Source organism: Desmodus rotundus, chromosome 2, assembly GCF_022682495.2.
Source record: "Desmodus rotundus isolate HL8 chromosome 2, HLdesRot8A.1, whole genome shotgun sequence".
Lineage (NCBI taxonomy): Eukaryota > Metazoa > Chordata > Mammalia > Chiroptera > Phyllostomidae > Desmodus > Desmodus rotundus.
The window spans coordinates 120,050,097-120,077,604 of NC_071388.1; the positions used below are offsets into that span (position 1 = coordinate 120,050,097).

General features: G+C 37.5%; 1 pseudogene; it reads right to left on the minus strand.

Annotated features, from left to right (window-relative positions):
- Window positions 1-16,601: 16,601 nt before the first annotated feature.
- On the minus strand, window positions 16,602-18,711 carry LOC112313053 (RNA polymerase II subunit A C-terminal domain phosphatase SSU72 pseudogene; annotated as a pseudogene).
- Between the last annotated feature and the right edge of the window lie 8,797 nt (window positions 18,712-27,508).

Here is a 27,508-nt window from a genome sequence, read left to right on the forward strand (position 1 = left end):
TGTTGATTAGGTTCCAGTTAAAGGTGAGATTGTATGGTATTTGTTCCTCACCACCTGGCTTATTTCACTTAGCATAGTGCTCTCCAGTTCCATCCATGTTGTTGCAAAGGGTATAAGCTCCTTCTTTGCAGCAGAGAGAAAGAAGAACCTCTTTCATTTCTTGAAATCCACTCTTGGTGTTTCATTTATCCTTTTAAACTTGCTTGGACATTACCTCCTTCAGAAAGCCTTCCTCAGTACCTCTAAGTACAGCCCAGTACACCAGTATCAGGTGTATTACCTGGGCATGCTTTAGAAATGTAAACTCTGAGTCCAGTGCCAGTCCTACCAAATCAGTGACTCTTGGGGTGGGCCCAGCCGTGTTTTGGTCAGCTCTCTGAATGATTCTGATGTACACTAAAATTTTAGAATCACTGGTTTAGAAAGTAAATCTCTTTGCTGTGTTTCTATAGCAGATTTTACTCATCTGTGTCACTGTACATTCATTCACCTTATTATGTTGAAACTCCACATTTACCTACCTATCTTTCTATATGACATTCAGAGGTACAGATTATGTCTTTTTTCCTTGGTATACACAGAACATAGGTTCATAGGCACTCTGGAAATGTTTATTAAATTGTGAGAACTGAAATGTTTTAAAGATGGTGGTCTGAGGCACTAAGAAGATAAACCAACCTTTTAGGCCACTGGAACTCACACCCATTCTTCTACCACAACTACATTCCAGAACCTCTCTCTGAGAAGTAGTGAGTTATCTGAAAGAAACCTTCTTATTTGAAAAGAAATAATAAGCCAATGAGTTTGCAAATATGTTATAAAACTAGACATACCTATTTGTGCAGCCATTAATGTAGCAGGAGACTGATACTTCTGGATTCAAAGGGAATCCAACCTGGTCAAAGGCCTTGAGGGTCTTCAAAGGTGTGACAATGGCCTAATCATATCTTTTTATTCTGTGATTTCTGAGATGATTAGCATCTACAAATCTGCAGCAAGGAAACCTCTGCACTGAAAGCTGGAAGAAGGGAAGTATGAGGCATAATATACACCTGGAGGTTGTATTATATTCGTGGTAGATAATGGTTAAAACTAGTTGGACAGCCTGGGATTAAGAGGCTATAAATGTATAAATTATGACAAGGCAATGCATCAAGGTCTGGACAAGCCAGTATAAGTCAGAAACATTCTAGAATCCAAGGGAACCTACCAAATTCAATAGATATGAAGATCCTAGTTCTTGGTCCATCGGTAAGTTTTTATAACATTCTTTTTAGAGAAGGAAACCTGCTTACATTTAAGAATTTTAAAGGTAGAAAGTGAGAACAGGTGAGAATGTGCACTTGACAGAAGCTGGGGTAGGAGACACAAAGGATCTGACGTCAGAGAAAGAAGGAGATAAAAAAAAAAAAAACCCAAATCCCCTAAAGTCTGATTGACACCAATACTTTTGAAATTTAGCCCTACACAAGGAGGCAAATATAGTCTATGTTGTAACATTGAAATGAAGAAGTACATTGAGATTGACAAACTGAATTCAGATGGTGACTGCTATCTACTAAAGCATAAGTTAATAAAAATAATGATTATTTTCCTTACCTAAGATTGGAGTGTGTATGTTTTTTATTTTTTTATTTTTGTGAGATTTTTAAATATATTTTATTGCTTATGCTATTACAGTTGTCTCATGTTTTTCTCCCGTTTATTCCTCTCTGCCTTGTATTCGTCCTCCCACCATTATTACCCCCTGCCCTGTACTCTCCCTCCCACCATTATTCCCCCGTGTTGGTTTATGTACATGGGTCATACCTGTAAGTTCTTTGGCTTCTCCATTTCCCATACTATTCTTAACCTCCCCCTGTCTATTTTGTACCTACCTTGTATACTTCTTATTCCCTGTATCTTTTTCTCCCAATTCTCCTCCTTCTCTTTCCCCACTGATAACCCTCCCTGTGATCTCCATTTCTATGATTCTGTGCCTGTTCTAGTTGTTTGCTTAGTTTGTTTTTGTTTTTTAGGTTTGGTTGTTGATAATTGTGAGTTTGTTGTCATTTCACTGCTTGTATTTTTAATCTTTTTTTCTTAGAAGAGCCCCTTTAGCATTTCATATAATAAGGGTTTGGTGATGATGAACTCCTTGAACTTGACCTTATCTGGGAAGCACTTTATCTGCCCTTCTATTCTAAATGATAATTTTGCTGGATAGAGTAATCTTGGATGTAGGTCCTTGCCTTTCATGATTTGGAATACTTCTTTCCAGCCCTTCCTTGCCTATAAGGTTTCTTTTGAGAAATCAGATGATAGTCTTATGGGAACTCCTTTGTAGGTAACTATCTCCTTTTCTCTTGCTGCTTTTAAGATTTTCTCTTCATCTTTAATCTTGGGTAATGTAGTTATGATGTGCCTTGGTGTATGCTTCCTTGGATCCAATTTCTTTGGAACTCTCTGAGCTTCCTGGACTTCCTGGAAGTCTATTTCCTTTGCCATAGTAGGGAAGTTCTCTATTATTATTTTTTTTTCAAATAAGTTTTCAATGTCTTGCTCTTCCTCTTCTCCTTCTGGCACCCCTATGATTCAGATATTGTAACATTTAAAGCTGTCCTGAAGGTTCCTAAGACTTTCCTCATTTTTTTGAATTCTTGTTTCTTTTAAAAAAAATGTATTGTTATTCAATTACATTTGTATGTCTTTTCTCCCCATCCCTCCACCCCACCCCAGCTGAACCCACCTCCCTCCCCAACCCCACCCTCCCCCTTGATTTTGTCCATGTGTCCTTTATAGTAGTTCCTGTAATCCCTTCTCTTCACTGTCACCTCCCCACTCCCCCCTGGCTATTGTTAGACTGTTCTTAACTTCAATGTCTCTGGTTATATTTTATTTGCTTTTTTCTTTTGTTGATTATGTTCTAGTTAAAGGTGAGATCATATGGTATTTGTCCCTCATTCTGTTCTGGTTGAATGTTTATTTCTTCCTTCTACTCCAAACCGTTGATCTGAGTCCTGGTTTCCTTCTCTTCACTGTTGGTTCCCTGTATATTTTCCCTTATTTCACTTTGCATAGCCTTCACTTTTTCCTCAGTTTTGTGACCATACTCAACCATTTCTGTGAACATCCTGATTACCAGTGTTTTGAACTGTGCATCTGATAGGCTGCCTTTCTCTTTATTGCTTAGTTGTATTTTTTCTGGAGCTTTAATGTGTTCTTTCATTTAGGCCATTTTTTTGTGTGTGTTGGCATGCATGTCCCGTTGTAAGTGGTGGAGCCTTAGGTATTTGCCAGGGCAGTGCAAACCACCACACTGCATCTTGGTGCTGTATTTGGGTGAGGGAACAATGTTGCTTGCTTGGCTCTCAGCTGGTGTTCAGTAACTTCCTCCACTACCCACAAGCAAATTGGGCCCTTCTGGTGCAGATTCCCACATGGGTGGGTTTGTATACACTCTAGGCGCCTGTGGGTCTCTCCAATGAACTCTCCTGTGAGGCTGAGAGTTTCTCCCACTACCACAACACCTGCAGGGTTTTTTCAGTCAGAGGGTTTGAGGCTTTATTTCTTTGTGCTGGAACCCTGGGTTATGCGGTTGGTGTTGCTCCTCAGTTGTTCCTACCAGTTTATCTGCATGCAAGTGTGGGACTGCCCACTCTGCCAGCTGCCACCTCACCTGCCCTGGTCCTCTTTCTGCTGCCTTGCCATGAATCCTCTTCACCCCGGCTGGCTATCTCTGTCCCTCCTACCATTCTGAAAGAATGTTTCTTCTTCCACTGCTTGGTTGTCAGATTTCCATATAGTTCTATTTTCTGGCAGTTCTGGTTGTATTTTGTTTTTAAATTTGTTGATCTTCTTTTGGTTGTACAAGGAGGCACAATGTATCTACCTATGCCTCCATCTTGGCTGGAAGTCCCCTTTTTATTTTTTCAACAAATATTTAATGAACAGCAACTATGAACTTTTTGCTGAAGTAGGCACTGAGTTTCAAAGAGCCAGTCTGGATGTAGTTACTGCCCTCAAGTAGATCACAGACAAGTAGATGGGGAATGGGTACCAGGCTTACCTTCATCCTCTTCACATGCATTCACTTCTCAAAAAATAGCGTTAAGACCTGACATACCAAGGCTTCCTCCTCTCTTGCCTAAACCAGAGTTTCTCAATTTTTTTAGATTATAATGATTCTGGAACTTATAATATTTTAGAAAACCTTACATATTGTTATTTTTTACCTAAATTAAGTGCATGTATACTTTTATGCTAATTCAAATAACACCTCGTATTACTATTTAGTGTTTGCTCATCATTATTCATTCAAACAAAAGTTTCTGAGAGCTTAATATGTACCAGGTCCAGTGCCAAGATGCACAAGATGATGGCAAACAAGATAGCTACAGTACCTGCTATGAACCTCAGGAAACTCAGTTCCATGTAGGCAGGCCATGAAAAAACTGAAAGTACACAAGAAAAAGGAAGAATACCTGCTCTACTCTCATATACAGGAACACAATGAGTGAATCAGATAAAGTTCAGCAAAGAGGTGATGGATGAGTTTATGTCATGAAGAATGAGTTGCTGCTCACCAGCAGACACTGGGGGCAGGGAGTAATGTAGGAAATTATTCTTGAGCTGAGAAAAAGTGCCTCCAGATAAAACTAGTGTTTATGTCTAGAAGATAGAGACTGATAGACAGAACAGTAGGTAAGACCAAAAACAGAGAGGCCAAATGAAAATGACCTTGTGCTTCATGCCAGGAGTTTGACATTTATGCTGCAGGCAAGCGGGAGCTGTAGAAAGGTCTCACAGAGAAGTGACTTGTTTAGTTTGGATTTTGGAGGTGTCACTTAAGCAGCGAAGATCTTATGTGATAAAGTTGTGAAGGGAGGCATTAGCCAGAGACCTAGATGTTATTTGGGGCAAAAAAAGTAGGTTATTGGAGCTTTCCTGAGGTTCCTGATACTACAACACAATGTTAACACCAGCTTTCTCTGACTTTGGTCAAGCATATGCATGCAGAAGTGGGTACACATGAGAGCCCAGACTGGTGACAACAACCTGATGGACTCAGCTGGATACAGGCCAACAGTGACCCACAGAGGGAAAACTGGTTATGTGAAGTGCTGCTTTGCAGGATGGATAGGGAAGATGTGTCTCTTTGTCTTAGAAGATCTCTCCATCTTCCTGTCTATCACTCACCCACATTTTATACATGCTGACAACACACCTTATTTAGCTTATATCTATGATGTCCTCTATCTGACTGCCAATCACAGGTCCCATCAGTTTCCTGTTTTCAATGTTTGTGGGTACCCATTCCACATTCCAATTTATATCTGGAAGTTGCAAAGTTCTGACAAAACTCTTGCACCTATCACCCTTTCATAGCTAGCTTTATAACTCCCAAAAATTACAGCCAAAAAATATATTTGCCCAAGGTACTTGTATTCAAACAAAAAAAAATAACACTTCTTCTACAGTTTCTCATCTAGGGAAATTTTTTTGATATCTTCTTTTATAAGAAAAACTACATCTCTTCCAAGAAGGAAGGGGAAAAAGAGAAGTAATAAAGAGAGGAAAATGAAGACATCCTGTCTTTAGAGAAAAATAAATGTTTGCTGAATCATCTATTATTTTTGTGGAAAATATAATAGGTATTAATGAATACTTGAAATTAAGAATTAAGTTTTCTGAGTTTGAAATCTAAATTTCAAGTATTAAGAAAACATTATTATGATATCTTCACATTTAGGGATGGAACAAAGGTTTTCAAAAGGTTATAAAGTAGGGCAGAAGACCACAATGAATAACTAGAAATGAATAAACAAACAAATAAACAAGAAAAGTAAGTGAAGTAGACAGATCTCTCCCTGAAATTGAATTTTCATAGATTAAACCCACTTCCCAAAATAGAAGTCAGCATGTGAAACTGGCTTCCCACAGAAGTGTGCTCACTTCTGTTGAAGGTAACGTCACCAGGCCCCATGCTTCTGCCGTTTTTTCACTGATACATGTTTTTTCATTTATTTCTTCGTTTCAAGTTATTTTAAACTTTATTGTCCTATATAAATATGTTCATAAATAAAAAAGGCCTTTTTCCCTAGATCCTACATTTGCTTAAGGATAAAAAATTATAATAATTGACCCTTAATTATCAGGTAACACAGGAGTCAAATTGGCTCAAGATGTCGCTTGTGTTAGGGGTTATCTGGGTCACAAAAGAAAAAATATATATAAAGCTTTCATTAATATTCTTACTGCACAACTTACTACTGACAAGAATCCTGGTTTACTTTTCTGTAAGTTGGTGTCTCAAACATGTGAATGTTGTTTAAGACAGAACAAGAGGTGAATGGAGGCTCCCTGGAGTCTCTGTTGGTGCCACACAGCTGCAGCTGCTGGCTCACTTGCTCAGATATGTTTACATTTATTTGGAATGACTTTTATTACTTTGAGTTTATTTTTCACAAGAAGTAAAAAAAAGGAAAAGTATAAAGGACCCATGGACACAGCCAAAGGTGGGTAGGATTGAGGGTAGGAAGTAGTGGTGAATGAGGTGCAGGAGGGTGGTGGAGGGAACATGGAGACAACTGGGCTTGAATAACAATAAAAATAAATAAATTTTTCTATAGAATGGAAAAAGAAAAGCAAAAAAAAAAAAAAAAACACCAAAATCCAATGCCCTACCAGTGAACCAACCTTAAATAGAAGGCCTTAGATGAAAAAAAAAATCTTTCTCTGTTTCATCTGAGTCCTCTTCTATTCTGTAAGACTAAGATAACAGAGTCCCCACTCCTCACAATTATCACCAAATATCCATATTTAGAGGCCTGAACTACCAATCATCAGCAAACACTGCTTAGAAAAAGAAAAACAATGTTTTGGAGAAATTATTCTGTAAATTTATTTATACAAAAATATGAACAACAATTTTATTATAAGTTTGAAATAACTTAGTGATATGCAAAGTCATTTCCCAATGAATTGTGCTATAATTAAGTTACGAATTAGTTATTTTCAGCAATTTACTGAAAAGAATAAATAACCTTTTATAATAAAGATGATTCTATAGTTTTATCTGTACAATAGCATGAAAGTATCTCAATCCAATGGATTAGTAAGAAGCAAAAGAAACATTTCTATTCACAGGCAAAGGAATGGTATTGAAGATACTTTACTGATTGTAGCCTAGTCAAGCAAGATGAGGTTATATATGGTTGTAATAATATATTATCTAGCATTGTAATGTGCTAAGATGAATTATATAATAATGACAGAGCCTATGATTTCCAATACATGGCAAAATTCCGAACATAAAATCTGTTCTAACAGTACATTAATGGTGAATATATAAAGCAGAGCCTGTAAACTAATTGATTTAGAACCCACACATAACCCTTTCAAACTTCTAAAATATAGCTATACCTATATTCTGCCTTTTTTGAAATAAGTGGTTTTATTAATGAAATTTACTTCAAAGACAAAAGTTTTGTTGAGGGTAATATTTCTTATTCCACTTATCATATGTTTTCAAATGTATATAAGCATCCATTTCTTCTTTTAAGGCCCTTGGCTAAAATGAGTTGTCTTTTTGTTTGTTTGTTTTAGACCATAGAGTAGTGCAGTGGGATGAATATTGAATGTGAAGTCAGATAACTAAACCTCTTAGTCCTTGTATGGCCTTTTACAAGTTACAATTATTGGTAATACTTGCCTCCCAGAATTTTTATAAGTTGTAAATAAAAGAACAGGTGAGAAAGTGTTCAGAAAAGTATAGTGTTACACACATGTGTTTTAACATTAGTATCATCATGATCAGCAACAGGTACTGTAAGTTGACCATAATATATAAATAGTTCATTGGAGTCAGAAAGACCAGAGGGGAGAGGAAGGTGATATTTTCCATAAACTACTGAAAGCTGTAGGTTAATGAACTGTCTGAGAAACAGACATGAAATAGTAATGATATTCTGCAACGTCATCCTTACAGGCAGCACAGCTAGTCAAAAATAACATATTTGCCTGATTTTAAATCTTTGCAGAAATTAAAGACTATTCATTTGGCACTGGAGTCCATAGAGCTCCCAAGACAAAATCTAAAGCTTCAGTGCAATGAAATAATTATATGTAGTTAATTTTAGTCATCCAATAAAGTTTGTTGGTGAGAATTAGATGGAAAGGACAGAGGAACCTATAAAACACACACCTCTGTCTATGCAAGTGTACCTCATTATTTGCTGAATTTTTACTTCAGTGAGAACACTTTAGACCCAGCACATTAAAAATAATAGAGAAAATAAAGAGAAAGAGTGCACTAAACTTTTTTTTTGTTTTTGTTACTGTTTTTTGCCTCTCAATGTTGATTTTTGAGAACCATCTTTCCCCTATTTTTAGCCCACAAACATAGATGAGGCTGAGTCAGCCCTTAATTCCTGGAGTAGAGCATGGGATTTAAGCTTAAACCAGTCAAAACATTTTTTCAATCCATGGTGGTCAGTTCAGACTTGGACTTGTTTTTTCCATACAGTCTGTTAAGAGGAAATTAAACTTGAGCAGAAACTTCTAAAGAGCAGTAACTTTTTTTTTGTATTTCAGATATTTTTTATTTCTTCAAATTTGTTATTTATCAGGAGTGACTGAAGTAAAAAATATTATTGAGTCCCATTATGTCATGGAAGTGAGAGAAAACTGGTCAGATAAATATTATTGCTTCTCACTTTCAATCAGCGAATAGTTACCATTGATAAATAGCCAACAGTCTGTCACGAATGCTAAAGATATGTTACATAAAACAACATGCCTGTTCACAGGGTTATCAGCTTAGCATTTAGTCTAGAACAGTTGAGATCATCTTGCTCCAAAAGGATGAAATGGATTCTGAATGAGAATAGAGCCAAATCAGCCAGATGGATGCCAGGAACAGAAGGAGAGAGAGAGTGAATTCTGCCATAACCTGTCCTGAGATCTGCCCTTGCCCCTCAAATGGTGTGTTCTTACCCCTGGAATGACCTGCTCTTATCCCTGGAATGTTCAGGTAAGCTGCCCTTTTGCTTAAGCCAGTTTGTGTTTTTTATTGTTGTTTGTTTGTTTGTTTTTGGTGGGGCATGCAACGGAAAGAAGTTTAAATAATAGGGAAATGGCAAATTAGAGTACAAAACCAAAATATTATGAATAATTAATTATTCATACTAAAACTAAATTTATACTAAATTCACAGATTTAGTATAAATAAAAACAATAATCGCTTGCTATCAAAAGCCACTCACATATACTCAAGCAAAGCCACAATCAAAAATTAAGCTAACAGTGGCAACTTAGAGAAGAAATCATATACCAGGAATGTGAATATGAAAATGTCTAGAAACTATGCAAGGAAGCAGATAAAAATACTGATTTAGTTGCTAATGTACAAGGTTAACCCAGAGTAGTAGTTCAATAAGTATTTATTTAATAATTTTTATTAAAGGTAAAATAAGTGATTAGGAATCTATTGATTTGCATGCATTGAAGAGGCCAATGATATAAAAATAATGGAAGTGCAGTTTGGAAAACAAAAGCTCTATTGATGGCTTATGATGCCAGATAGCATCCCCTGCAATCAGTACATAGATTAGGTTATTTTATCTTCACTAGATATCCATGAGATAAATGCTTTTACTTACATTTCAGTAGATAAAGCCATGCCATAAACCCAGCTTGGACTTTGGAGTCAACACTTGGCTTCCACATTATTCTCAGTTCTCCACTCCCTCCCTCCCTGTGTTGGACTTCTAAATCCAGGTTGGTGGAAAATATATCTCCATGCCACTTATGGAAACTTGCTTTGGGCAGAAGAATGTGGGTCCAAGTAACAATGGGCCAATTCTGGGCTGAGGATGTATAAGCATCACATACCATATAGCTCCCTCTCTTGTCCTCGTGAGATCCACCATGGAAAGAATATGTTGAAGGGAGTGAAAACACAGATCTGAACTCAGCCAGAATGTTGGAGTCCAGTCTGGTCCAACTAAGTCCTATCTAAAGTAAACAAGTCCCATGCATATAATGACAACAAAATAAATATTCATTTGGTAAGCCACTAATATTTTGAGGATTTGCAAAGATGCAAATTCAAGGGGCACAGAAAAAAAAGCACATAGATTTCCAAAGACATACCTGTTCACACCATAAAGTGTCTTGAAGTAACTAGTAATCCAAAGTCAAAGCCTGATATGAATGACAAGTGGGATCAAGAAAGTCTTTGCACCTGGCTGACAGGAGTCCTGATCCAATGATCCTCTCTGTGCCGCTAATAAATTGCAAATCCATCTACTATCAGGCACATATTATAAGTGATTCAGGTTTCTGTTGGGAGGCATTAAAGCAAAAGCCTAGGCCTTATTGCCTAGGGAGGTTCAGTAGTGAAATACAGATTTTCTGCCACTTGCTAGCTATACTATCCTGACATGCTTTTTTTTTTTTCATCTACAGTATATGACAAATAACAGCTAAGTCATTGTATTGATGTGAGGGTCTTTCGATGTAACATTTACCAGATGTCTAGAGCAATGCCTAGCCTAGAGCTAACACTTCCTTAGCAAGCACTGGCTATGCCTCAGATAGTTCTTTTTATCAATATTATTTGTTAAGATCACTCCCAAACAATAGTAGTAATTATTCTGTCAAGGGAGTACACCAGTTTAGTAAAGCATATTTGAGCTAGAAAGTATTTCTGATAAATCTAAATCAATTCAAAGGTTTTTTTATTAGGCAAAAATTGTATGTCAAACTTTTCTTCTATCATTTCTTTCTTTAGATGCTGGCCTCCCTCCTGATTACCAAGTCCCACTCCCACTGTTTCTTACAAACATAACATGTTCTCAAAGGTCAAGAGAGTTGAAAGTTTTCAATTTTAGCTAATAGACCTTTAACTCTTTTACTGCAAGGATACATGACGTGAAAATCTCCCATGTCTGTTTCCTCTTGGAAGAAAGATGTGAAATAGAAAAAGCAGTCTGGCAATAACAATAAATATCCTCATTCTGGAAACTCAAGTTTCTCCTTGAAGTTGTTGACTTCACATGGATTTTAAAGATTTATTTTATTTTGGTTTTGTTGATTTCCTGATCTGATTTCAGCAGTAAAAAGACAGTAAGGTCAGAGGCTCTATCTTTGTTGATTTTAATCAATGGCTTAGTAAAATGAGATGTACATCACAGAGATAAAATACCTAACAAAAGTCTTGTGATAACAATATACTACCTTATGAGCCCAGATGAACAGATGCTTATGCTATGAAGATAGCCTGGAATAAGGGAGGGTCTGTGCCAGTGTGCTTATCTGCCCCTGAGAGGAGGGTTCAGGGCTTGCTCTGTCATTCATTAAGCAAAGATGCAAATTCAAGGGGCAGCAGAGCAGCAGCAGTAGCATAACCCTATGTGAGCATTTGTTACACCAATGATTATGTTTTTAAATGCATTACTAACATCTTTTCTTTCATTCATTTTTTTATCCTTTCAACAAATATTTTTTAAACACTTTGTATATGTTAGGCAAAAGTTTTTGCTCTCATGGAGTTTACGTTCTTGGAGGCATTAGACATACTGTGAATGAATAAACAGATATATTCAGATAAAAAATCCCTGGGGGAGATAAAGAAAGCAAAGTGAGAAGGAACAGGGAGTGTAGCAGAGGGTGATGCTATTTTAAGGAGGTGGTCACCTCAGGGCAGCAGAGTAGCAGCGGTATCATAACTCTCTGTGAGTTGATAAGGTGGTTACCGAGCAGCCGCTCAGAAAAATGTCCCAGCAGCCATGTACACATTTGGAGTAAGACCATTCCAGTGAGAGAAAATAGTAGGTGGGAAAGATCTAAGGCAAGACAATGTTTGACATGTTCAATAAAGAGCAGGGAATCCAATCAGGGCATGGATGGTGGGAGATACAATTAGAGAATAGTGGGGAGGCATATCAAGGATGGACCTAGAAGCCATTGCAAGGACTTTTCCTCTGAGTATGGTATGAGAGGTCACTGGCAAGTCTGAAGAAAAGCTGTGGCATGATCTGATTGTCACCTGAAAATGTTCATTCAAGCCTTGCTACTAACACTAGGGATAAGTGTAGAAGCAAGCAAACTACTTAGGAGGTAACTGCAATAATCTAAATGAGAAATATGATAGCTTGTATCAGTGTGATTGCAGTGGAAGAACCTGAAGGCAGAACCCACAGAATTTACTGATGGATTGGACTCAAGGCGTGAGAAAAGGAGAGAATTCAAGGATCATTCTAAGTTATGTGGTTTAAGTAACTGATCTGAGTAAGTTAAATCTGAAGTAGTAGGTCCCTAGTGTTAAGAGATGGGGTTAATGCAGAAGCACCTGGACAACCCAAGAGGTGGAAAGAATGGGTGCAAGGGTGAGGAGATGGAGGTTGGGAGAAAGACATGGAGAGAAAGACCCTGAAAACACTGATTTAGATTAATATTGAGTTTGAAGATAAGGTGGTAATAACTTGTGAGGCAAGCCTTAAGAATTATGTATAAATTCTATCTATTTAGAACTCTGTGAATCATTGAAAAAAGTAACTGTAGAGATAGCAATATACAAGATGACATTATCTGTCCAAAAGATGGATAGAACAAAGTATAAGAGAAAATTTTCATGTATTTTATGCCACCTCAGAAATACATTTAAACTGATGGTTGGCACCATGTGCATCTGCTCCCAAAGACATGGTCCCACAGACATCTGCCGTGATGAAGGCATGTGCACAGGCTAATGTGTATCTTTAGACATGTAAACAATAATTTACAGAAGTTCATTACAGACCATCACCGAGTGCAAACCCTTATTCCATTCTGCACATATATATTTGATTTTTATAAATATTCCAATGTGATTTGAAGGTTATCCTCTTGTTAAAGTCATTTAAATCATGATGGGGATTGAGAGTCAGAAAATAGGATGCCATCATAAAACAATAGAACTACTTTCCTTGTGTGGCTCGGAAATTACTTCCAAACATATCTTGGGCAACAAAATATCAAGACAGGTAGCCAGTCTTTTAATATGATTTATTTAAAAGAAAGCTTTATTATGAATATATCAATGTGTTTTTAATAAGCTTCACATTATAGTTGCACATTTTTTTAAAGTATTGACAATAAAGGGGGTACATTTATTAGTAAAAATTTCTCTTAATTTTATTTCTTGATTTATTTTGACTAGTTCCATATATATTTTTAAGTGGGTAAAAAAATTGTTAATGAGCCTGTTAGTAAATGGAAAACACCTGAGAATTTAGGTATAACCTGGAATTCAGGAGATTACTCTTCACTTATTGTAAATTTTTTTTTTTTTACAAAACTAAAGAAGATGAAGAAAAGAAGACACAGTGCCAACTAAACTGAGATTAGCTTTTACTCTTTGCAAAAAAGGATATTTTCCCCCTCTGTCTTATATTTCCTCTTTGTTTCCCTGGGAGAAAAGAGGATAAGAAAAACACATTACTCAAAATGAGCTTGAGACTGAAAGAAAATAATAAAATCAAGTGATAGGCTACAAATAACAAAAGAGCCCAGCAAATGAAATATCTAATGAATGTGTAGGAAGTGACAAAGAGGAAAGGAAAGTGAAGGAAGGACATATAAATTCAATTACAAGAAGGGCTTAAAAATGCCCCTAACAAAAATTGGCTAGCAGACAGATAAAAAGAAAGTGAGACTTGAAGACAAGAGGGGATTAAATAAGGCAGTCTATTCTTCCACAGAACAACACCTGGGTTGAAGAGACAAGGTCGTTAATATTGCTTATTCACTCAAACATCAAGAGGAATTGACCCATATGGTCTTATGTGAAAGTATAAACCCAGTATTTATTTGCACAGTTGGGTATGTGTCTCACAATAAAGCCAACATGCGGAAACAGTTTGGGACTGAGAAACAGGGGACCTCGGATCTAATACCAGGCCCATCACAACCCACCAATGTCCTTTAGGAAGTCCCTGGATCTCAGCTTCATCATCTATAAAATGGGAGACTTGGGCTAACTAGTTTCTAAGACCCCTTCTGGTTCTAGTGCTTAATAATATATACAATGTCTTCCATTAAATGTCTGGTATTTGAGCCCAAAATGGTAGAAAGATAAATTTATCAGCTTCAGACCTCATGATCAATCTTTTCAATATCTCTTCACTTTTCACTTTTATTCTTAGAGATCAGTCTTTAAAAGTTTTTCACACAAATATCCCTTACTTTATTAACTTGTCCATATTTCAAGTCTCAGGATTTATGAAATCCCATTGGCCTGGAAATACCCATAATGAAAATGAAATGATTGTCCCTGTGGCTCTCTAAGATAGCAACATCAGCTGTGCAGAACTGTCACTTACTGGAACATGATCTGGGAAATCCCAGAGTCCTCTACATGTGGAATTGTTTTTTAATTTCAAAGAATGTTGGTACTGGATTAGATCTGAGAAAACATCTAGTGATTACTTAAAAGAATTATTAAATAATCTTTTTAAAAAGTCATTTTCTTTAGTACATTTAAATATGCTGCATTTTGCTGCATAAAACTGAGTTTTTAAAAACTCAGTATACATATAAATTTTCTATTTTATCAATTACTTTATAAAAAACTACACTTTCGATCCACATACTTCACCAAAATTACTTATACCTGTCACCTGAAACCATTTAATTTTGAAAGATGATGATTTGTTTATGGGACTGAAACTCAAATGGACATTGGAGAATACAGTAATAGAGTGCAGAGGGTCTAGAAACAGATTTGTTATTAATTAGCTATATTATCATTTGATAAAATTATTTCAATGTAAAGTGTTAAAGCAAACTTAAGCATCCAGAGAAGAAAAGTTGCCACTTGCCATACCCACTAACAATCACCCACAATTTATTGAGATGATGTGGTATCATATGTGTGTATTGCACAATGTGTTATATGCAGAATGTATGGAACAATTAGAATAGTTGAAAGAAGCTCAGTGTTTGTACTGATAACTCTAAATCTGTGCATGTTTTAGAAAATATTGGAACTTAGAAAATAAAGTATCTCTTATCTGGGAAATTCACCTATCACCATCTCTCATTCCAATGCTATCCTGTCCCCCAACTCCCACCCAAGTAAACCAGATTAAAAAAACCTTTTGAAATACTTCCTAAAAATTCAAGGAGTTTCTTATTTTTTAACAATTATGGTTTGGTGGTTACATGGATCTTAAGAAAACTGTTGACTTTTAAGCTCTAATAAGAAATTCAATCTGTAGGAAATTATTCTAAGAAAATAACCATAAATGGCTGCAAATACTAACACATAATGGAAATACTAACACATAAAAATTGTAAATAACCTATATATTAAAAAGAAGTTTACTTAGATGTAGATATAGATATAAAATACATTCATACCATGTAACACTATGTAAAATTTTTTGTCACAAATATCTAATAAAGATGCTTACAAATTAAAAAATGCCCAAAAAGAATGTCTAAGAGGATAAACAAGTTGCAAGAATATAAATAGTATTATTCCATTGTTGTTATTGTTTTTAACTGCATGTAAAGTGAAGCACAGCAAATGTTAATAGAGGTTATCCCATCCTATTGTGATTATCCTATTGTGTCTTGTCAGCTTGACTAGTCCTCTTCAATAGACCTCATCAAATTATTCAATTGGCTTTTCTCTTCTCTGAGACAGGTCAGGCAGCTCAAGCACATTATCTGGCTACAACAAAAGTATACTTTTCTATTTTAGTTTCAATCTTTTTTATCTTCCTTTAGGAAATCAAAGTCAACTTCAAATAGATTGAAGAAATTGAGGTCACATACCTCTCATTTGATCAGTCCTCTTCTTCTCAAACTGTTCATTGATTTTAAATATTTAAAACCTCAAGTACTGACTTCATAAGATCAAACTTACGTAAGGGCAGCCATTTCAGGCCCAGTGTCAACCAATTTGGGGGAGATCATAACACAGGTCAGAAAAGGGTAGGACAGAAGAACACTTCAATGTATCAATAGTCACAGGATTCATAACATTTAGAGCCAATTATATAGCTTGTCTTTCTTGCTACCAGTATTTCTTCTGAACAGGGAAAGTTGAAACATACCTAATGTCTTGAAAAGGAGGAACTGCATTAATGCATTAAAAGTTAACACAATATAAGTTTTAGGTGTGACATGTGGAAAGGGAAATGTTGTTTGTATTGGTACCCACAACACAAGTATGGGAGGAATTTAATTTTCCCTTTTTTCTGACCAGCAGAATCTGCTCATTGGACATTTGCAGGTTCTTTCCCAATAGGTATTTGTACATTCTAGCCAGATGGGGGGAGGGAAGGAGTGCACAGTGAAAGAAACATATATTGGGTGACAATGAACTAAAAATGGTGTTTTTCTGTGTTGGTTAAAGAAAAAAAACTTTATAATCAATATTGCACTTGTAAGTAAGAGTGAGATACTAAACTTGATAGTTGAGGATCTGCACTCATATCTGTCTTCTCAACTCGATCTACAGTGTAGGGGTGGCCATCCACAGGCAGCAGCCCTTAGAGTCAAAACAGGGGTCAGGAAGTGATAAGTATTAATAAGAGGAGGAACAAGAAGGGCTTCAGGGTGCTGGCCACTCAGTAGAAGCAGGCAATGTGCAGGAAGATACAGCTGCTCTTCTCCTTGAACTTCAGCAGCTCTTCCATCTCATTCTCCAGTCCTCCTGTGCCGAATGCCTTGGTGGAGCTCACAGGTGAGGGACACCTTCTGGGTGGCCTCTTCTTGGCTGTCCTGGAGGTCCACATTGATCACATGCACTGGTGGGCAGGTCTCCTGCTCACTGGAATTCAGGTCTTCCATCACCTGGTCGTACACTGTCTCTTTGCAGGTGAGGCTCAAGTCAAACAGGTGTTTGCATTTCTGGAACCCTGATGTCTGGGGCTTGATTTGCCTATTTCTGTCCAACATGTGTAAAATGCCATTTTGTTGGTAAGAATTCTTTGTCTTTCCTTAGGAGACCATTGTGCATCTCATCATATGTGCTTTTGAAATCATAAACATCGGGCTTGTTGGGCACTGGCCCCAGAAGCCTCATGTGAATCCCTGTTGCAAAGAACCAGACGCAATCCCTATTTGCTAAAAATGTGGTGCCTCTCTGTGCTCTGGTTCTAGTTGCTCCAGCCACTGGCAGCAGTGACCAGCACATGAAGGCCATCTCATAGTCCCCACTCTCTGGCTCCAGACTGGAATTTAATTTTTCTAAGTCAAAGTTTTCTCAGCTCTTTGATGAAAATGATAACACCAGCTTCACAGGGTTATGGTCAACCATAAATGAGCTACTGATTCTATGCAGAAAGCATAGGAAAAAACAAGCACTCAAAAATGGTAGGTAGTGCTTGCAGTACTCAGAATGATAATGTAGATGGAATAATAGTAATCCTCTATTGTTTATTGTGGTGCTGGCAGTGACAGTTAATGGAGGTGGGAGTGCGTGTTTACAGGCACAGCAGCAGAAACAGCCTAGGGGGAGCAGGCTTAGCAGCAATTATATACTGATTACACTGACATTCCTAGAAACCAAGGAGGACCTCATCCGTTATGCTCTAAATCAGGAATCAGCAAACTACATCCCACCTTCTGGCTTTGTATGTCCTGAGAGCTAAGAATGTTTAAAAATATATTTTAATAATTACATTTTAAATGGTTATTTAAGCACCCATAATCCCATAATACCTTTAACTTTGACTCTTGAGCCACAAAGTCTAAGATACTTACTAGCTGGTCCTTTAGAGGAAAAGTTTAGTGACTTCTGCCCTCTATTGTTGATTATTGCGGTCATCCCTTACTCTTTGTCCAAATATCCCTTGATTGTGACCCAATTTAACTACTCCTTTCAAATACCCATATGCTGAGCAAAATTCTCTAAATCATCTCTCCTTCCTCACCTTCTGAAGATATATTTTCTCTCTTTTCTCTCCCACACAGTTGGTAACTTTAAGCTTAGGACAGGAAATATTAACTTCCTTGTTCTTAATAACTCATCATGGCTATTCTCTGAAAATTTCAAGTTTCTTTGAAGTTCATACTTCAAGTTAAGCATATTAATTGAGATGGCTTTCATTATGGTTCACTAACAAGCAACCTAATATTTTACTGACTTAAAGCAACAGAGGTTTATTTTTCATTCATCTAATGATTCCATCTTTGGTCAGTGGAAATTTTTATTCTATGTCACCATCACTTGGAGGCCTCCTAGATGGATAGAACCTACATCTAGTTACTCAACATGGCAGAGATAAAGAGAGATGGAGACTCATACTGGCTCTTGAAGATGGCCTTACAGATGTGACATCTTATGCTCACATTAATGAACCAAAGTGATTTGTATGAACAGGCGTAACTTCTTTGGGGAATTTCTACCAAACAACTTAAAAGAGGAGAATGGAAAATATTTCTGAACTTCACTAACTACTCTCATTCTCCACCACCACTGTCCTTCCCTTTTTAAGTTATCTGCAAATCTCAGAACGATTGTCCTTAATTCTTTAAAATTTTAGTATATAGTTCATCTCTCTCCCCGCCCCCTCTCCCTTTCACATTTTTTGTTCCAATGCTCTGTGATGTTAATTTCTATATAGATTATCTTTCCAATATCTACCACTCAGTTAGTTGTCTTTGTTATCATTCCACCTCGTTATCAGCCACTATGGTATAACCTGAACTTTGAAATGACTGCAATCCGTTCATAGTCTCAAGCATGTCATGCCCCTATTAATACCTCCAATCTTTCTATCTTAGCCTTTCTCATCTGCCAACCCTAACATTGTCCCAATTCACGGCAATCTCCAAACCACTGACCTTACCAAAATTTTACCATTGATCACTCACACCTTAATGTCTTCATTTCTCTCTATTGTTCTTATGTTTCATAGTCCATCATTACAATCACTCCCTTGCTTAATCTGTCTGCTCTTTTAAGAAGTTTGTTGTCATTTTACTGTTCATAATTTTGATCTTCTTTTTCTTAGATAAGTTCCTTTAACATTTTGTATAATAAGGGCTTGGTGATGATGAACTCCTTGAACTTGACCTTATCTGACAAGCACTTTATCTGCCCTTCCATTCTAAAAGATAGCTTTGCTGGAGTAATCTTGGATGTAGGTCCTTGCCTTTCATGACTTCAAATACTTCTTGCCAGCCCCTTCTTGCCTGTAAGGTCTCTTTTGAGAAAACAGCTGACAGTCTTATGGGAACCCCTTTGTAGGTAACTGTGTCTTTTTCTCTTGCTGCTTCTAAGATTCTCTCCTTCTCTTTAATCTTGGCTAATGTGATTATGATGTGCCTTGGTGTGTTCCTCCTTGGGTCCAGCTTCTTTGGGACTCTCTGAGCTTCCTGAACTTCCTGGAAGTCTATTTCCTTTGCCAGATTAGGGAAGTTCTCCCTCATTATTTGTTCAAATAAGTTTTCAATTTTTTGTTCTTCCTCTTCCCCTTCTGGAACCCCTATAATTCGGATATTGGAATGTTTAAAGATGTCCTGGAGGTTCCTAAGCTTCTCCTCATTTTTTTGAATTTTTGTTTCTTCATTCTTTTCTGGTTGGATGTTTCTTTCTTGCTTCTGGTCCACACTGTTGGACCAGTTTCCTTCCCATCACTCTTGGTTCCCTGTCCATTTTTCTTTGTTTCTTTTAGCATAGCCTTCATTTTTTTTCATCTAATTTGCAACCAAATTCAACCAATTCTGTGAGCAGCCTGATTACCAGTGTTTTGGACTGTGCATCTAATAGGTTGGCTATCTCTTGGTTGCTTGTTGTATTATTTCTGGAGCTTTGATCTGTTCTTTCATTTGGGCCATTTTTTTTTTTTTCTTGGTGCACCTGTTACCAAAAGGGGTGGAGCGTTAGATGTTCACCAGGGCGGGGTAATGCTGGTCACTGCACTGTGACACTGTATGTGGGGGAGGGGCCGAGAGGGAGCAAGGGTGCTTGCTCCACTCTCTGCCAGATTTCAGTCACTCTCTCTGCCACCCACTATCAAATTGGGCCCTTGTGATGCTGCTTTCTGGGTGGGTGGGTGTGTATGTCCTAGGACCCTGTGGGTCTCTCCTACAAACTCTCCTGTGAGGTTTGGAGTTTCTCCTGCTGCCACCTCAACCCCCATGGGTGTTTTCAATCAGAGGTTTGAGGTTTTATTTCCCGGAGCTGGAGCCCTGGGTTGCGTGGTCTGTTTCACTCCCCCACCGTTCCTCCCAGTTTATCTATGAGCGAATGTGGGGCTTCGGGGTCTGCTAGCTGTTGCACTCCCTGTTCCACAATCCGCCACCTCACTGGGTCCACCAGCCACTGCCTTGCCATGAGTCCTCTCCACCCCAGCCGCCCATCTCTGCCCCTGCTACCAGTCTGGATGAATGTTTCTTCTTTATCTCCTTGGTTGTCGGAATTCCATGCAGTTTGATTTTCTGTCCGTTGTGGTTGTTTTTTATTTTTAAATTGTTGTTGTCCTTCTTTTGGTTGTGCGAGGAGGCACAGTGTGTCTACCTACACCTCCATCTTGGCCAGAAGCCAACACTTTAGTTTAGATCATATAGTTTCATCCCTTTAAATATTTTGTAGAACTGTAGTATCAATCATAAATTGACAATTATACCCTTTTTCTTACACTTCAGATATTTGCATCTAGTTGTACTCTACTGTATACTGTATATTCTCAATAGAGTGTCTAATAGGTACTTTAAATTAAACATATCCAAAACAAAATTCTTGATTCTCTGTCCATCCCTCCCAAACCATCAATCTGTTTTTCCTATGGTATTCTCTATTTTATTAAGGCAACTTTATTCTTCAAATTGGTTAGACCAAAATCTTGGCATGATCCTGACTCCTTTTTTGCTCCTGACATCCAGTCCATCAAAAAATCTAATTGATCCCTGGCTGATGTGGCTCAGTGGATTGAGTGTTGATCTACAAAACAAAGGGTTGCTGGTTTGATTCCTAGTCATGGCACGTGCCTGGATTGAGGGCCAGGTCCCCAGTGGGGGGGTGCGAGGGGCAACCACACATTGATGTTTCTCTCCCTCTCTCCCTCCCTTCCCCCATCTAAAAAAATAAAATCTTTTAAAAAATCTAATTGGCTATATTTTCAACTACATCCAGAATCTAACCATGTTTCACTTCCTCCACTGCTACCATCCTTGCTAAATGATCATTGTCTTTCAAATGAATCATACTGAAAGCTTCCTAACTGGTCTTTTTTCCACTTTTCCTCTCTCTACACCCTCTTTATTCACTGTATTGGATAATCCTTCTCAAAGCAGTTAAATAATGTTAATTGTCTCCTCAGAATTTTCCATTGGTTTTCCATTGTCATTAATAGGAGAATGACATTTTTAAGGTCCTACAATGTCCTATATATTCTGGCTTCACATTAACTTTATAATTTTTTTTCCCATTGCTCAGTTCTCTCGAGTTCCATTGGCCCTTTTGCACACCGTAAACATGCCAAACACACTGTCAACCCAAGGACTTTTGTATCTTGCTCTTGTCTCTGCTTGAAATGTTCTTCCTTCAGGTAGCTGTCTAGCCAGCTTCTTTATTTCCTATAAGTCTCATATTAGAGGCCTTCTCTCCCCTCAGAAAAACATGATACCCCAACTCCATCATTTTATATTCCTTATATTTTTATGTCCTACATTATGCTCTCATAATACTTATCACTGCCTGAGATAGTTTATGTGTGCATGTGTATTATTGTGCTTAGCACATGGTAGGCACGCAATAAAAACTAGTTTTATAAAATGAATAATTAAATTATTGGACTAATCATGGGATTCCTGGGGAAATTTCAATACAATTTTTTAATAAAATAGCATACAATTTTATTTCCATTTTAAAATGTAATAAATTATTATTTTATAAATATTAGAAAATACAAGGGGAGATATATTAAGGAAGATGACAGATACTAAAACTATCAATTAGAGAAAGTAATTATCAGCATTTTCATATGTTTTATTTTCCCCCATTTTATTATGAACAAAGTTGTGTGTATATACATGAAATTGAGATATTTTATGTGTAATATTCTTCTTTTAAATTATTTTATTCTTGCTCAATTACAGTTCTCTGCATTTACTCCCCACCACTCCCCCCACCCCAGCCAAACCCACCTCCCTCCCTTGCTTCCACCCTCACCCCCTTGGTTTTGTCCGTGTGTCCTTTATAGTTGTTCCTGAAAACCCTTCCCTCCATTACCCTCTCCCCCCTCCCTGTATAATATTCTATCCTACCTTTCCATCTCACATTATATCACAAAAATTTTATATAAAAATGATTTGTCATATAATGATTCTGTCTTATAAACACCATAATTTATTTAGCCATTCTGTTATGGTTAGACATTCAAGCTAGACATTTCTAAATTTTTGCTATTTTTAAAAATGTTAAGGAACTTTCTGGTACATAAACATTTCCTAATCTCTAGTTACTTAAGATGAAATGCAATTGGTTGAATTACTGAGTCAAAGGGAATATTTGAAATAATTTTAATGTATATATCAAATTAACCTTCATAAAATTTATGCTAACTAACATTCCTATAAGAAGAATCTAAGAATTTAGACCTCACTACACTTTTGATAGTCCATAATCCTTTGTTCATGTTTTTAAAATTGCCAATAATATTGATGAAGAATACCATCTTATTATTGTTTTAATGAGAATATTTGTATTAGTAATGAGGTTGATCAGTGTCTGCATAACTGGAAACCAGTGCTTAAGTCCATGTTCTGTCAACATTTCTCTCAGTCAAAACATGTGTCCCGGAAGCATGAATCTTACCTCTGCAGAAAGAAAGAAATCACTTCAATCTTATTCATTAAAAATGGCCTTGCCAAGCAATGCTTCATCATTTATTTTCTAACATTTACCTGGCCCGACTCTATCTTGCAATTGATCCATTCAACATCTAACTAAGGGGGCATGTATTGATGGTAAATAAGCCACATCATAATTTATAATGACTTTATTTCAAGAATTGTTTGCCTGTGAAAAAATGAGATTCCTTCTCTGTGAATTCAAACAGTGCCTCTGTCAAAATCTCCAAATCAACCCAAATGGATTCATCACAAGAATTTTATAACCCAGATTTCCCTAAGGAAACAGACCAAAAACATAATTTATGCATAGACAAAATAAACAGATACTTTCTTTCAGTGTGATTTGCAGGCCACTGTTAGTTAAATCTTTCTTAACCAAAATAACTTATTTAACCTTCCATCCATAGTGTCTTACATTTTGCCATTACAGAGACAATAAATTTCAGTGCTTTCAAGTGTGAATTTGTGGTACCAGGAGCCAGCATTAACACATGAGGCTCTTTTAACTCACTAGCCATGTAGGCCTTTTTGATTCTTCTTCAATGTAAGTTAGAGCTAAAGAAACTGCAGGCTGTAAGGAAGAGTATTTCAAAATATAAGGCATTATGTTAGAAAAAAGTAAATTTTAGGTTCCAAAATTTGATGATAAGAAGTTGAAAGTATACTCTGAGTTAATAATGCATTGGGAAATAAATTAGTAGTGTCTTCCTAAAGAATTACATTAAGAAATATTCTTGGACTAGAACAGATATAGTGGGAAATAATATAGTCAAGAAATGAAAACTTCCATCACAGGTAAAGAAATAGGAAGTACATTAGAGGTGCTCTGTGTTTGCCTACATCAGAGCAGTGGCTCTCACACTCCAGCTGTGTTACAAATTCCTGGAAGGTTTGTTAAAACACAGATTGCTGGGCTCCAACCCGAGTTTCTGACTCAGTAGGTTTGAGTAGAGCACAAGTGGGGCATTTTTAACAAACTTCTATGACATCCAAGACATCTAATTAAATTTGAATTTCATATAGACAAAAATATTTTTAAGTTATGGATATAACTTGTGCAGTATTTATCTGAAATTCAAATTTAGCTGGATCTTCTGCATTTTATCCAGCAACCCTGGAAAAGCAGTGTGAGAAAGCTTCCAGAGAAGTGGAGCAATAATCCACCTCCTAAACCAAAGAAATAGAGAGAATTTAAAAAATGATTTTCACAACAACGTAGGACTGATTGTACTTCGAATTAGTGATCTACCTCCCAAATAGATTCTGCTCAATTCTGTTCATCAGGCTAAAGAGATAATAAAGAAATAAGGGATAGAAGCCTGGAACTGAGTAGGAAGAAACCAAAAACTGTGGGGCGAAATTTGTGCCATACCTTCCCCCTGTATCAGCTTGATCATGTTCTGTAATATAGTCTTAAGCAATTCAAGAAGTAGGGTAAGGAAATGGGTGAGATTGAAAGCCTTCTCTATGTATTAGTTCATACCCAAGAAGGACAATTCTAGGTACCTGTAAAATTTAAATTTAATGAAAGGATTTGGTTCAAAGTAGATGAAAGATCAGAAAAAGTTAAAGAGAAAGGTATGTTTATCACAAAATTTGTAATTGAAGGTGCCTGGTACCTCCCATAAGGCTGAGAAAACAAAGGTATGCTAGCTGAACCCATGGTCACTGTTACATTGAAAATGCTGTAGTGGCATCTGAGCTACCTCATCTGGAACCAAGGCACACAGCCTGCCAGTAACCATTGCTAACATTGCCACTGTTTCTGCTGGTAGTACTGTAATAGGGTGCAGACAAGAGGGGGCCCCAAATAGGGATTTGTAATGGGGTCCAGCAGAGCTTGGAGACAATTGGCTCCACACCGCAGGGCCAAACCTGCCTGGAATGCTGGCAGCTGTGGAAAATTGTGGGAGGAGCTGGAAATTGGGCTGCAGAGAAAGATTTATACCCAGGCACGGCAGCCATTCGGCATCTCTTTTTGGGATCACACATCTTTTTGGGGGGCCATATGGCTTGAGAGAGGTTGGGACCATGCAGCTTTGGCAGAGAGTTAGGACCACGAGGCTTGAGAGAGAGTTAGGACCACATGACTTTGGGTTGCTCCCTTTTGCCATCAGGCTTAGGAAGCAGGAGAGACTGCCTGGAAGAAAAGGGGAGAAAGGACTCTTGCTGGTGGGTCATGAGAAGGTGCCACATGGCTTTGGATTAACTGGAGATCGTGGTGGCGACACAGCGGATGGTGCCGGAGCCTGAACCATGGACTTCCACTTCTTTCCTGAGATACGGTACCCCAGACTGGGACTGGGCAAAGGGAAGAAGGAAGGACTGTGTGTGTTTGTGGGTATTCTAAAGAACTTTAGTCTGTATTAGTTCAAATAAATAATAATTCCTTTCCTTTTCACCAATCTCTGGCATTGAGAGACGTCTTTCCTCTGGTGGTGGGCAAAGTGAACCTAGTACAGGGGAGGAATGCCCAGAGAAAAAAGGGGGGTCTTTTATATCATTCAGCCCCACCCAGTCTGTTCTGTAACAGTACCACTGCCACTTTAGAAAGTACTGCCAGAAGCTAGAAAAAAAAATGGCTATCCCTTATTCCTGCCTTCTAATCTCACTCTGATATCTCCCATTGGATGAACATGACAGGGCACCAGCTGGCAAGGGAATTTGGAGAGACATAGTGATAGACTTCCACTTCTGGTAGGCAAGAAGACAGCATAAAAGGGTTACTATGAAGCTGAGATAATAGTCTCCGTTTGGCACAGTCCACTCCTGGCAGCACATTTTCATATCCACCATTCTTCTCATATTTAAATTCCTAAAAACATCATTTTTCCACACAACAAAAAGCAGAGAATCTTCATATATACAAATATAGGAGGTCTGTCCAGAAAGCTATGTGCTATGAAAAATAGAGATATTTATTGAAGAAAACACAAGATACAAGAAACATTGTACATAGGACAATGATGCCCCAGTCCCCTTCAAAGTAGTCACCTTGGAACCACATACAGTTTCCCAGTGTCTCTTCCACTGTTTAAAACACCCTGCAAAATCCTTTGTTGGAATTACCATCAGCTGCTCCATCATATTTTCAAGTCTTATCGATGGTCTGACGATAAGGTGATTTTAGTTTGGGGAAAAGCCAGAAGTCACAAGATGCCAAATCTGGGCTGTAGAGGGGCTGAGTCACCTGGGTGATTTGATATTTCACCAAAAACCTGTGCATGAGATGTGATATATGAGCAGGCACATTGTGGTGATGAAGCTGCCAATCACCAGTTGCCCATAGCTACAGCCTTTTGAATCATATGAATAGTTTTCTCAGAGGAATGTTCAAGCTTAATGCAAAAATTGGAGCAGATTTGTTGCTGCACTCACTCAGTCATTTTGAATGTGACGGCCACACAGTACATGTGCTCACTCAATGGCATCTACTGCCCCCACTGACTAATACAGTGAAGTCATCATTGTTCATGCATGCTCATCCCAGTCCATTCTCATTGGCTGCCAGGTTACACTGATGTGCCAATCATTCTTGTTACATTAATAATGGCTGGACTTTTTTCTGGATAGACCTCATACACTCATTCATATCCTGAAAAGGGCACATGTTAAGTCAAATAAATGGCTGGATAATATTAATTCCATTTCTAATTTAGCTACCCACCCACTAAGATATATTATTATCTAAATACACAATTATAACACTTCTACATAATATAGTAGGAACAGGGAAGAGGAAATAATAATATACAAAATGCATAGGGCAAGCAAACAGGAAAATATGAGTAGCTGCTAGTTATCATTTCTGTAGCTTTCCATGAGAACAGAGCTGATATTTGTAACTTCCTTAATCTCCAACCTATGTCTTCTTTCCTTTGCTCCAGTGAATGCCTCAGCTGATTGGTGTTTTTTATCTGGTGTTTGACCTAGACATTTATTTCTGAATGTTCTGATAACTTATTGGTCTCACTTTTCCTGGATTTCTACAATCTTTCATTAATGTTTTCTACTGTACATAGAAGTTATAGAAGTACAGGCACACCAGAAAATCCCTTGGGTTTCTGTGTTCTCCTGCCTCTGTCAGCAACAGTCTGTTTCCATTTGATACATAGAATAAATAAACCCTAATGGCTACAGTAACCCCATTATTTGCCTCTTATTTCAAAGGCACGAAGAACACAAAATAACCAGGGGGCGGTTTCAACTTTGATTTTACTGAAAATAATATTGCGATCCTTAGAAATTCTCTTCCTGGGAACTAAAACTCTTAAACCAGGAAAGTTCAAAATTTTGGGAATGAAAAGAAAACATTTATGAGTGTGTTGTTAGGCACATTAGTGATATGAGTCATTCTGGCTTCCACTCTTGACTCCTTGGCTTCTGCATTCTTGCTGTGAAAGAAACAGCATGATATATTCCTCACAGGTTCAAAACATATATTACACCCTATAGGGAAGTAGCCAATTACAAGGTGTTGTCTCCAAGCTGGTATCGAGAATTGCCTCTCATCCTATATGGCCAGCTGTTCCAGAATGATGAGGTAAATGCTGTAACCAGATATGCTCACACAGAGGATTGCTGAGGAGTCTGACTCACCTTCTCATACAATTTATTTGTGTTGAAGATTCAATTGAGCCCAATATCACATGGAGCATGGTTGTTTGGTGCA